Source organism: Macrosteles quadrilineatus, unplaced genomic scaffold, assembly GCF_028750875.1.
Source record: "Macrosteles quadrilineatus isolate MER2022 unplaced genomic scaffold, UCM_ALF_1.0 Scaffold_2__2_contigs__length_208266976, whole genome shotgun sequence".
NCBI lineage: Eukaryota > Metazoa > Arthropoda > Insecta > Hemiptera > Cicadellidae > Macrosteles > Macrosteles quadrilineatus.
This window is the reverse complement of record NW_026542595.1, coordinates 159,123,097-159,136,650: the sequence shown is the minus strand read 5'-3', so window position 1 is coordinate 159,136,650 and position 13,554 is coordinate 159,123,097.

Genomic DNA, 13,554 nt, shown 5'->3' with positions numbered 1-13,554 from the left:
ATACATAAATACATAAATAAATAAATAAATAAATAAATAAATAAATCCACACGAAAGGCACGACTCGCCCACTGTACCACCCTCTCCACTACATGTTTCTTGACCCTCTCAACTAGACGTCCTTTACCAGCCTAAGAGTCCGTTGACTCGCGACCCATCGCGATTGTTACTGACTCGCGACCCCCCCTGGGGTGATCTTTAACCTCGGAGGTCCACATTCTTGAGACTATGACGTCACCTGACCTCCATCCGGGAATCGCCAGTGGAGGAGGTGGCGGACTGGGTCTGGGCTCTCTCCTGTATTTATGTCAGCCGTCGACCATCTGTGACAAGCTCATGAATGGTTGGACATGGTGATGGTGATCACTGAAACCGCTATGTCTTTGGATGATGAACATTAGTTCAAAAACATTCGATGATAATAGTGGTCACTTTTTAAGTTTGTTTTGTGGAGATTTCATTTGATATTCCTGGTCTTTATTTGCAAAACTTCGGTTTTTAGACTTGACCCAAGGAGAAGGACGTCGAAGTTCAAGATTAGGAACGTTTTAGTGGTGAATTAGGCAGAGCGATCTTTATAAAGTTCACAGTACTAATAGACTGTCAAACGTGCAACTACATGATTGCGCTTATGTATATAGGACATTAATCGATATAGTAAATACAATTTGAGGTACCTTAGAGAAGCAAGAGGGTTGGGTCCATTGTAGAATTAATTTGTTATGGCATTAAAAGGGGTAAAACGTTTATCCATAAGAAGAGTACATTTTTATCTATTAGCTGCTTGTTTATGTCTAAATCTTCACAAAATGTTGAAAAATTCTCTGATTAAACTCAATACAAAGTTATATTATTCAATATTTTTAAAATTTATTAACGGCAAAACTAAGTATCCATAGATCTTATGTCCTTTTCTGAGAGTTTAAAGTTCTGGCTTTATGATTTAGGTCCCTTGGTGACATTAAAAGAATAATTATCATAAGTTTTAATTCATCCCTGATGGATTAACATTTCCCACGCACAAAAGTACTTTAGGCACACACTCTTCACTATTTACTTAACGTGTATTTACCTCAAAGGGTTATCTACCCAGGATCTATCTATCTGTCAGATACCGATGTAGTAGAAAGTGGTAAAGAGGGGAAAAAGCTGATTCAAACCCACGACCTATTCAACTGCATTCACCATTTAAACTAATTAATTTAAAAGTCACGTTATTGCACAGAGCCACAACGTCCCTTTCTCCTCCGTTAAACTATCTTGTGGTTAACCACGGTAGAAAAGGAAATTTGTATTAAAACAATGCTGAAAAGTGTCTATGTTTTTAAATGGCCAATGAATACGTAACATCCAGAGAACTTCAGTAGTTAATTTTTTTCAGAGAGTTTTACAATTGGCTTTCCTTGTTTGTAAAACAAATTCAACTTTAATTTACATTATACATGTATGTAAAACATATAATTGATTAAAATTGTTATGACGTTATTGATGATAAAGCTAAGTTTTAAAACATATAGCTTTACGTTATACTATTAATTTCTAAAAAGGTACGCAAATTAACATTTTCGTTAAAACTTTATATTTACCACAAATGCCTTATTTAAAGACACCCTGATAGTGTAATCGACAATTAAGCTGCATAACATGAAACTATTGCCTAATGGAATACTATTTATACGTTCATGTTTAGTTTATGACCATACAAACTAATCTGGCAGTGGTTTAAAAAAATAGAAAGTATTTATGACTGGTTTCCTGGTTTTTATGACACGATTGATACCTATAACCACACTCAATAAGAGATCAAATCGAAAGTGATTTCCGAACTATTTTTTGCTCTGGTGATTACGACCTCTTTACCCGTTGGTCTCACCTGATTCTCTGGCTGCGATCATCATTACTCATGCGCGGATGTGCCTCAACCGCAGTCACCAGTCTGTGGCACCTGCGCAGTTTCGGCGCAAGCGCGGTGCAAGCTTAGATCTGCGCAGCTACGGTCAGATGAGCAGAATTACCTGAGATGTGCGCAGTAGTTTGAGACTTTTTAATATGACAATAAAAACGTTTACCATCATAAAATGTAGTGTTTAAAATGTAGGTATGTATTTCGTTGCAAACACTAAAATTAGTTTATATTCGGTAGAAAAGTTATTGCCAGCAGTTGTTTGACGTCAAGAACCACCATGGACAGATAATGATACTAGTACTAGTCCTCAGCAAGATTTTAACTCCCCTACCCTGTTATAAACACGTAACAGGTTCACATAGGACCTGCACCACCGCTTCATTGATGGTGGTAATTAGAGGAATTAACGGAATGTTTGACCTAGCTTCAACAAGGTGTTTCCGTTTTTCCTCAACACGAGACACTAGCTACTAACGTATAGGAAATAACTATAAGCCAATTAAACTTAAAAGGATTTACTCTTTTCTTATTCCACATCCCTAACTCTACATGATAATTAAGTTTAATAGTTACTTTTAAACATCATCATTAAAAGCATCTTTGTTAATAATGCAAGGGGATAATTAGATCTATTATCAAACCTCAATTTTCTAGTCCAAAGTTTGTTAATTATTTGATTATTTCATTGTTTTAGCGTTGTTATGGAACCACTTCTCAGCTATTTCTACATCGTTTATTTAGACTTATAGTAATCAGTAATGAAATTTCAGTCATCATTATATTTATTCTGTATCAATGTTCTACGAAATATATATATATATATTACTTTCATTACACACAATCCTTGTTACGATGGAATCCCCACCTCAGAGAGGTTTATATTTTATACCTAACCAAGGCAACAAACTAAAAACCGTTTATAATACTACTTAGGGTAGTTTAAAACACAGATACCCTACAAATGAATGACTCTTAAAAAATACAAATAACAAAAAGGTTGTATTTTACACCATTATCCATAGTTAAGTGTTGAAAAATTGCTTCAAAAAAGTATTTGTTTTTGTGTTTTGATACCGGCCAATGGTCCAAGATGGCTGTAAGGCTAACAACTATCGTCATTGAAGATTGCCACGTAACAAATTTCCTTTTTGCCACATCATCCTGTTGATGATTAAAAATTAATAACTCAATTTACCCAGGAACGTCTGGTTTCAGGGAAGTGAACGAAGCATGTGAAAGCATACGGGCTCTAATGGCACAGAAAATATACAATGGGCACATGCTGCATGGGAAATGGTTCGACTAATGGTAACAAATTATCTGAAAAAAGGAAACAGTTGAGTTTAACAATCTTCGTTACAAGTCACTGACTGCTTCCTGGCTTGGGTGTTGGTAAACTAAGCATTCGTCTGCTAATAAACACTCCCATTTTAAAATAGGGAAACTTAGCTTAAGAACTTTTAATATTTTCTTCATACCTAAACAAGGGAAATTTGATAGAGTTTTGAATAACTTTAAAAAACTGAGGGAAGCTAAGTTTTTTTTTTATTTTAGTAGCGTTCCTTATCATAGATTTCATCTACTGTATATGTCGTATATAATGTTATAATATTATATACGAGAAACTATGTTGACCATGCCGATTTAAGTAGGACTACACAGAAAAATCTCTACTTTAGTAGGTGCATTGTACTCAATTCAAGTCTTTTAAAATGTACCAGCCAATTGAAACTATATAGAAGTAATAGTATAAAATAAGTAGATGGAACCCAATCACGTAATTTGCATTCGTACTGTAAAAGTGGCATAATCGAAACGTTGTACGTTGTACTAATGCGAAAAAGGTGTGAAGTATACCCTGCAATAATACGTAGATTTGTGTATTATAACTACTATAAAATCTAATAAATGGTTTAAACGGGTTAAATGGCTTAAAATTTTAACATTAAATGACCTACACAGTAAGAACATGTTTTTAGATAATCGTGTGTAATTTTTAGTATAGTAGATAATACTAACAAACAATTCCATACAAAATCCTTCAAATCAATGATCCATAAGCCGAGTGCGTGGATAAACCAATGCGATAGAAGAGAAACTTTTACTGTTATTGCAAACACTCACGTCTGTTACTTCCTGAGGAAACTCGTTCGTGTCTTACTCTAGATATAATGATTAATGTAGCCAGGTGATTACATGATGAAGCTAATTAACACAAGTGTTAAGTGAATCTAATAGTATTACAACACGGTTTCTGATACAATCCCTATCCAAGCAGTTAGAGTATTGTAGCTATTTTGTGAAAGTGTAGGAGCTACATACAAATTATACACATCTACGTATAAGAATTCACATGTAAATTATACTGGAGATGTGGCATTCCACAATAATGCCATTAGCTGTAAACTAATACAATACCTTTTATTTTTATGTCATCAGCATGAGAACGTACTCAAGCGTTTTCACAACCTCCTCTACAAGGCCGCGGCGTTGACGTGTGGCAACGTCGCACCGGCGGCCTATGGCTATGGCAATAACAGTAATAGCGAATGTAACACATTACGGAGAAGGTCCGTAATGAATCAGTGCAACAGCTGTTTTGATAGGACGGGGCTCCAGTGTTGCCAATTTTGTCTCGCCGCGGCATTGCAAAGGGTAGGCTTTGGCTCAGTCGTTACTAGCATTCTAGGACTATATTTTCTATAACAGGAAGTCGTATTTTTTCATAAAAAAAACACGCACATACTTTCTATGGCCGTTACACAGGCTACTCCAATGGTGGTATTGGTAATAATGAGCTCTATAACAATAGCTGTAATAGTACCTCTATCATTGCCAGTATGCTACACAATTTTCCCTTTTTCTTTCTCTAGGTTTGGTTGATTTTTTAATTGTAAATGCTATTATTTCTTGAATTAACATAAGTCAGACGCGAAAAAATTCAATTTACTTTGGTTTTTCTACCAGAATATTTGCAATAATTTGCTAATATATTATTATATAAGTCGAAATAGGTTTGAAGTTTGAATTTATTCAACCAACATGAAACAAATTGTAAAACAATAAAATGCACTCAGTCCATAGCGGGCAGAGAAAACTCAAAATTTTCTTAAGCATATCTATAAGTATGTTATAATAAATCAAAGATAGTATTGACATAGCAGGAGACAGATACAGAAATGAATGTGCAGAAGCAAAGCGAGCCTATAACTGTAATAGAGTACTTCAAGCTAACAATAAACCTAAAGCTATATGGTCTGTCATTAAAGAAAATTTAAATGTAAATGATAAAGGATCAGATGATCTACAAACAACAAAACTGTCAAGTGATAGTTTTAATAAATTCTTTCTAAGTAATGTGAGTTCTATTAAGCATAGCATACCTAGTTCTAAACATGATGTGTCTTTTTATCTTGATAAGCTGAGTTACCAGAGATCCTGTGATATTTCATCTGTTTTTTCTATTAGTAATGTAAGTGTAGAGGAAGTATACAGCGCAATTTTTTCACTTAGTAATAGTATTAGTTTGGATGTTTATAATATTAATTCATTGATTGTTAAACATGCTGCTCCATTTATCGTTGAGGTTTTGGCCTATTTGTATAACCAGTGTATTGATAATTGTGTATTTCCTATCCATCTCAAATTGTCTAAAGTTGTACCTTTGTTTAAGAAGGGTGTGAAAACAGATTATGCTAATTATCGCCCAGTGTCAATAATTCCTGTTTTTTCTAAAATATTTGAAGTTTTGTTAAATAGTAAAATAATTAAGTATTTTGAAACAAATTCATTGTTCTCAGATGATCAGTTTGGTTTTAGGCCTAACAGGGGCACCAGTAATGCTATTGTTAGTTTTATGAAACACTGTGTCAACGGCTTAGATGCTAAAAACAAAGTATTAGGTAGCTGGTTTGATATGTCCAAAGCTTTTGATACCATCTCACATGATATATTGTTAAAAAAGTTGAAATATTATGGTTTTGATCAGACATCTTTGGATTTTTTGCAATCATATTTAATGGACCGATATCAATCTGTGTATTATAATGGATGCTTCTCTTCATATCTCTCTGTTCATTCAGGCATACCTCAAGGATCAATTCTAGGACCTACTATGTTTATTGTTTATATAAATGATTTAACTACTGCATTAAGTAATGATAATATTAAATCGTATATGTATGCTGATGATTTAGCTGTCCTGATAAATTGTAAATGTTCTTCCTTAATTAAAAATCTTCTACATACTACTAACTCTGTAATCGAGGACTGGACTGCTGCCAATTCATTGTGTATAAACAGTAGCAAAACACAGAATATTGAATTTAGTTTATCAAGTACCTGTTCAGATAGTGTTAAGTTTTTGGGAGTATTAGTACAGCCTAACATTAAGTGGGATTCTCAGAGTGATATGATTTGTAAAAAAGTTGCCAAGGGTACATTTATGATTAGAAAACTTAGACCTTTTGTTAGTATGGATGTGTTGAAATCCATTTATTTTGCTCACATTCAAAGTCATTTGTCTTATAGTATTGTTGTGTGGGGCCATTCTGGTAGTATTAAAAAGCTGAAACTGTTGCAAAAGAAAGCTGTTAGGGCAATATTCAATGTTGACAGTGAAACACATTGTAAGCCATTATTCAAGAAACTTGGAATTTTAACTGTCACTTCTCTGTACATTTTAGATTGTTTACTGTATGTTAAAAATAATATTAGAGATTTCCCTACAAATGATTCAGTTCATAACCATTTTACCAGACAAAACACTTTTCTCCGTCCAAACCAATGTAATTTTATGACCACAATTAATAACTTTAGTGAATTTGGCAAAAGATTGTATAATATGTTACCTGCTCACATTAAATGTCTTGAAATACGACAATTTAAATTTACTATTAGAAAGATTTTGTGTGATTTATGTGTGTATAAGGTCAAAGAATTTGTAGAACATATTAAGTAGGTTAATGCATATACTGTGATGTAATTGTATGACGTTGCTATACATGTATTTTAGTGTTGATGGCAATAAATGGATTTGATTTGATTTGATTTGACTGATTATTACAGAATCATACCAACATATTTATGCGTTTATTAGTTTCGATTGTATTACAGTTTTCTAACTACTAATACGATGCAAATAGAATCTGAAAAGAAGGTAATACCTCAAACGTAAATGTTTACGTTTTATGAACACATTTTGGACTCAATACGTTACTTAATTCTATGCATGTTAAAAACGGTTAGAATGCAAAAATTAAAAATAAAAATAAAATAAAAATTAATCAAAATTGCATGACTATATTACAACAAAGGAGAGGTATTGTATTTTGGTCAGCCACCGTTATATTTCAGTTGTCGTTAACCGTTTCCTGGTCGAAACACATTATCTTCCATCACAGTATAATCACCACATGATTATGTGTTAATGTAATGGTAGGAGATGTGGCGCGTTAACTAGGCAATACAGCGTCTAATGTTAGTAAGCGCTGTGTTCTGGTAGAACACCTTTCAATTAACTTCCACGATTTCCCAAGATAATTTCATAACTATACGTGAAGCTGGATTGAAGGTAGTTGAGTTGAAAGCAAGACAAGAAAACATATGGTTAAAGCTAGCCAAGAGATTGTTCAGTAATCAGTCTGAAGTGTTTCACTACTAATATTTACCAATAACTTTTTCACTGAACACATAGCTTATAACTTTTTTTCACTATAACTTGAGACAAAGTTAAGTATTCACTATAACTGTGTAATAGAAAATGTCTAATTTAATATCGAACTTATTATTTTCTACACCTTAAATACATAACATCCTATGGATATGTCAACGCTTAAAACACTTATTTTCATCTTTTAGCATAGATTATGTGCAGTACCTGGGGACCGAGCTTTGCTCGGGGAAAATCATTAGTCCGCTCTGAAAGCAGTCTTAGTACTGTATTGGAGACACATAGATCCATTCCCAAACTCCACACGGCTCGCCTTTACTACGTCCTACACCATTTCCTACGTCATGGACCTGTTTCCCTCCATTTTCATAGCACTTTAGGATTGTAGATACCTTAATCTAATCGTTATTAACAGTTCCCACACTCCGGACAGCTCGTCTTTACTACGTCCTACACCATTTCCTACGTCATTGACCTGTTTCCCTCCCTTCCCATAGCATTTCAGAATTGCAGATACCTTAATCTAATCGTCATAAACAGTTCCCACACTCCGGACAGCTCGCCTTTGACTACATCCTTCACAACTTCCTACGTCACGGACCTGTTTCCCTCCCTTCCCATAGCATTTTAGGATTGCCCATACCTTTATCTAATCGTCATAAACAGTTCCCACACTCCGGACAGCTCGCCTTGACTACTTCCTTAACACCTTCCTACGTCGCGGACCTGTTTTCCTTCCTTCCCATAGCATTTTAGGATTGCAGATACCTTAATCTAATCGTCATAAACAGTTCCCACACTCCGGACTACTCGCCTTGACTACTTCCTTCACCACTTCCTACGTCGCGGACCTGTTTCCCTCCCTTCCCATAGCATTTTAGGATTGCAGATACCCTGATCTTATCGTAACAAACAGTCCCCACACTCCGGACTGCTCGCCTTTAATGCTTTCTTCATCACTTCCTACGTCACGGACCTGTTTCCCTCCCTTCCCATAGCATTTTAGGATTGCCCATACCCTTATCGAATCATCATAAACAGTTCCCACACTCCAGACAGCTCGCCTTGACTACTCCCTTAACACCTTCCTTCGTCACGGACCTGTTTCCCTCCCTTCCCATTGCATTTTAGGATTGCCCATACCCTTATCTAATCGTCATGAACAGTTCCCACGCTCCGGACTACTCGCCTTGACTACTTCATTCACCACTTCCTACGTCACGGACCTGTTTCCCTCCCTTCCAATAGCATTTTAGGATTGCCCATACCCTTATCTAATCGTCATGAACAGTTCCCACGCTCCGGACTACTCGCCTTGACTACTTCCTTCACCACTTCCTACGTCACGGACCTGTTTCCCTCCCTTCCCATAGCATTTTAGGATTGCCCATACCCTTATCTAATCGTCATGAACAGTTCCCACGCTCCGGACTACTCGCCTTGACTACTTCCTTTACCACTTCCTACGTCACGGACCTGTTTCCCTCCCTTCCCTTAGCATTTTAGGATTGCCCATACTTTTATCTAATCGTCATAAACAGTTCCCACACTCCGGACAGCTCGCCTTGACTACTTCCTTCACCACTTCCTACGTCACGGACCTGTTTCCCTCCCTTCCCATAGCATACCCATACCCCATACCCTTATCTAATCGTCATAAACAGATCCCAGACTTCTCACTGCTACCCTTGACTACAATGTATCGAGTAATCTTCAGTATAATCTTTGCTAAATGATGTTTTTCCTTTTGTACTGTATTTGTAATTTGCTAGTATACTGTGGGTAGTTGGCTTATTATGAACACATGCTACAACTTCAAGTCTTTTGTTTACTTTTTCCTTGTTATTTAATTCAGCCAACAAGGTTACCTAGCAACCCATAAGACTAATGTTAAAAAAATGTGATTTTCAGTTTCATTTTTCCTACGTAATTAGATTTTTGTTGGCAGTTCTAACTGCAGTAAACTCGTTTTTAGGCCAGAATTAAACTATTTACAACATTTGAAGAAAATCGTCGGAACCGTTTTCGAGATCTTTGTGCAAGCAAGCATACATACATACATACAAGCAAACATTGCTCGTATTAGAGTATAGGATTTTTCATTAGAGATTTTAAAGTGTTCTAGCAATCCTTTAGTTATTTGTGCAACTAGTGAGAAAAGTGAGCGATTGACTCACTCGAGAGAAATCCTTACTCACGAGCCGTAGGCGAGTGAGGAATGGTTTCTCGAGTGTGGCAATTGTACTTTGAACTCGAGTTGCACATTATACTTTTCCTACAGTTACCATAAAATAAATAAATTGGTGAAGAAACATAACCTATTTTTACACAGAAGTGAACTTTTAATATAACATTTAATTTGAAGTGACAATACAACAGTACAACAGCTGACCAGCTGATTTACAGCCAGTGCGGCCAACGTAATTCGCGCGCATACGACGTTGCCTGCATGTTACGCGCTCACTATTTCGTGCCTTCACGTTGCAAATCTGGAGTGAGACAAAGTAATTAGAGTGAGACAATGTTAACATTGTCTCACTGATGAGCGAATTGGCCACTTTGCTTTCTCAAATCAGTGAGAGAACATGTACATTGTTAGGTAACTGTAGGAAAAAATTATTTTCTGTTACTTATCGGATCAGCTGTTTTTATTGTTGCTGTATATTGTGATACAACGTGATGTTGTAATTATCAGCTGTGTGTTATTGATTGACTCTCTTAAGGATCTGCGTATCTTAACCACAGCTGTTCTCTACCGCAAGTAGACTCTTACCCACGATACAAACAAAGGATTGTGAGGTCCAACGCTTGACCTGAAAGCTACAGAAAAGCGTACACATCATCAATATATCGGCATGCACGACTCTGCAGGTCACGATCTTAGCTTTTCATTGTCTTGAACTCTGCCATCTGAAGTTTCTGAAACTAACTATCTGGGTAGACTTTTCATCTATATGGTCAAGCAATTGACAAAGAGTCCACAAAAAGCACTTAGTCTTATGAGTCTCCTAAAAGGTGTGCGACTAAAATATAGTTGATTTGGACAAGAAATAAGCTATAGTTTAAAAAAGTTAACCTCTCAGTTTGGAAGAAGGAAAAGGTTGGTGTTTGAGAAAAATGGGCTTACCTTAGCGATTACTCGAGTAAAAATCAACAGATTTTGATTAAATTTGGTACAAACGTGTACACACACGTACATTTACTCACACGAAATCATGAACTAGAATGATCTGACTATGGGAAAGGCGGCTTATTGGGGGTGTATAGGGTAAAATTGGGGTTTTCCATTTTTGACTATTAACCAAAAGATTTTGCTGATTTTTTCCGCGCAATTTTTGAGAGCTTAAAAAACAAACAATTTAGTATATTTGAGTATACATGCGCTTAATGGTTGAGGAGAAAAAAACCAACTGTAAATTCTCATGTTATAGGATAATAAGTAGGAGAATAAGTAAACTTTTGTAGTTTGCTTGTTATGATTATATTTTTATCCAATTTGGAAATATATTTATTTCATATTAACTTTTTAACAATTAACTTTTTACAAAAATCACTTCATTACCTTTTCGTAAGTAGTCAAACTAACATGTTTAAATATGGAATAAATATTAAACTTTTAATGAGATATCTTGGCGAAAAACCAATCAGGGAAATGGAAATTCGCTTGGTCTGCAGTTTTACTGTGGCAAGAGTATTTACCTACTATTATGCTGTCTACAATAATAACACATAGAACTCATGCTTCCAGACAGTACTTGTGGTGAAAGATATAACGAAACAGAGTCGGTAACAATGTGTAAAAGTATATACGTAGAAGAAAATTATCGTAGCGTAGTTTAACGTCGATGGAAGGTGCGCAGAGCATTAGTAGTGTTTCTCCGTGAGAAACGTGTCAGCGGCGTTCGTCGTTCAAGGCAGAATGTCATTCTCACGATTAGCCTTGTAGTACACGGAAGGTAATTACTCATCTTTAGCACACATTCGAGCTTATGCTGTACTACAATCGCCTGAGCTTTGAATAAGAGTGGCTAATAATACTGTTTGTCCTAGGTCGCTAGGCACAAGCCCGGGATTGTTTTTCACATTGCTTCAGGCCTAGAATTAGAGGTTGCGGCAATATCACTTAGATAAAATACATTGGTGATTTGGCGGGATTTGAAACCGGGACCTAAGGGACCGAAGCCCCGCGTACTAACCACTAGATCAGCTCGCTCCCCAGAGTAACACAATTTAATAATATGGTTAATGTTGATGGTTTTAACAATAACAATGTAAAAGCACTCTTCTACTATGAGTGCATATTGTATTATACATTTTTGGATCTTTACGCATTAATTGTCAAGTAAGTAGGGAATTTTTAGCATGTTTAACTATTAAACCGACATTTTCTTTCGTTTTATACTCACAACTGTTAAATAAACCAGTCATTTTAAAATGCCGGTGCTTTAATGCTGCTGTGAATTTGTATTACTTACAACATGAGTAAATAATACAATAAACTAATGGAACCTTTTAGCTTTCTCATATATTAAGAATTCTATTGCACATTTTATCCCATCTTGTTCAATAACACAATCCTAAATCTAACACAGAATAAAACGTATAATACGTGATACAACTAAACAACTAATATTTCTTGTGGATAAAACTATACTTCAAGACACCTCATGATGTCTTATGAGGAGCAAATTTCATTAAATCTGTAGAACACCTAAAAATCGTGTTGTGGTTTCTCTTATTACAGTACCTACAATAATCCCTGTGTAATTTTTTTTTTAGATTATTCCAGGGAAAAAAATACGCCAAGAACTATTACGTTTTATAATTGTTTAAAATAATGATATTTTAAATTCTACTCAAAACTTCAAGATTCCTTAGATGATATTGTTTGTTTACAGATCAAGATGATTGATATGATTGATGTTGAAGGAACAATAGAGTCACGCCATATGAACCAGTTTTTCCAGCGATTGTTACTCGATAACAGGTTATTGTTGGGAGTCAACAGCAAACAAGTTGATTGCTGTTTTCTCTGTGTTCAGCCATGAAATAGCTATTGATCAATCGATTCATATTGTCAAAATATATACTAACAATTAAGGCTGTGAGAAAGCGGGTATTTTTATCATCATAATCATACAAAATTAATGCCTGTGTTTGATTTGTTTACTTGTTGTAGAGAAGCATGTAACCCGAAATCGTTTATCTAACCGGTCAAAATAATCCACAGAAAATAATAAACCGTATTTCTTTTTTGGTACTATTGTTGGTTAAAAACATTTTAGATATGAAGCAAACACCTGAAATACACCTTTATTTCTCACACTTGAAATATAGAAACTCCTTCCAAAACGGTTGATTTCTCCCAGATCTGCATCTTATCTCTGTAGAAAATCAATTACGTTTCCCTGAGTGCGAGTTTGGGCAATAAACCACGGAGAGAGTGGGGCCTTCGTGTCCCATGACATTAGCATTTGGTTGAGCTTCACGGGAAAGCTGCTGACCTTTGGGTACAAGGTCAAAAAGGTCACCAAACCTCACCTTATACTTAACCTCACAACGCGGGTTTGGGCTAATACTACAAGAATATTAACCTAAATGGTAAGAGTTTTAAAAAATGTAATAATTTGATCTGTTTATAGCTGAATTTTTGATCATTTTTGTCTGAATGTAGGTATATTTACTACGCTTTTATAGTAACATAAAATCAAAACACGTATCAATGTCAAGTTAACTGTAAAGAAAATCTTTTTGAAAAATTTACTTAAATAAATCCAGTCATTGTCTGTGCGATCACAGGAAATTTCAGACTAAATGTAATCACAGACAAGTGTTTATTCAATTGTCTGTGATATAATATAATTTAAACTTTATTGACTGCAAAACCCCAGTACGCCCAGAAGATCCAAATTTTCACCCACATGAATTAAACATGCAGTCAATTTAGTGTAAATAAAAAACTTAGGATCCGTCAAAA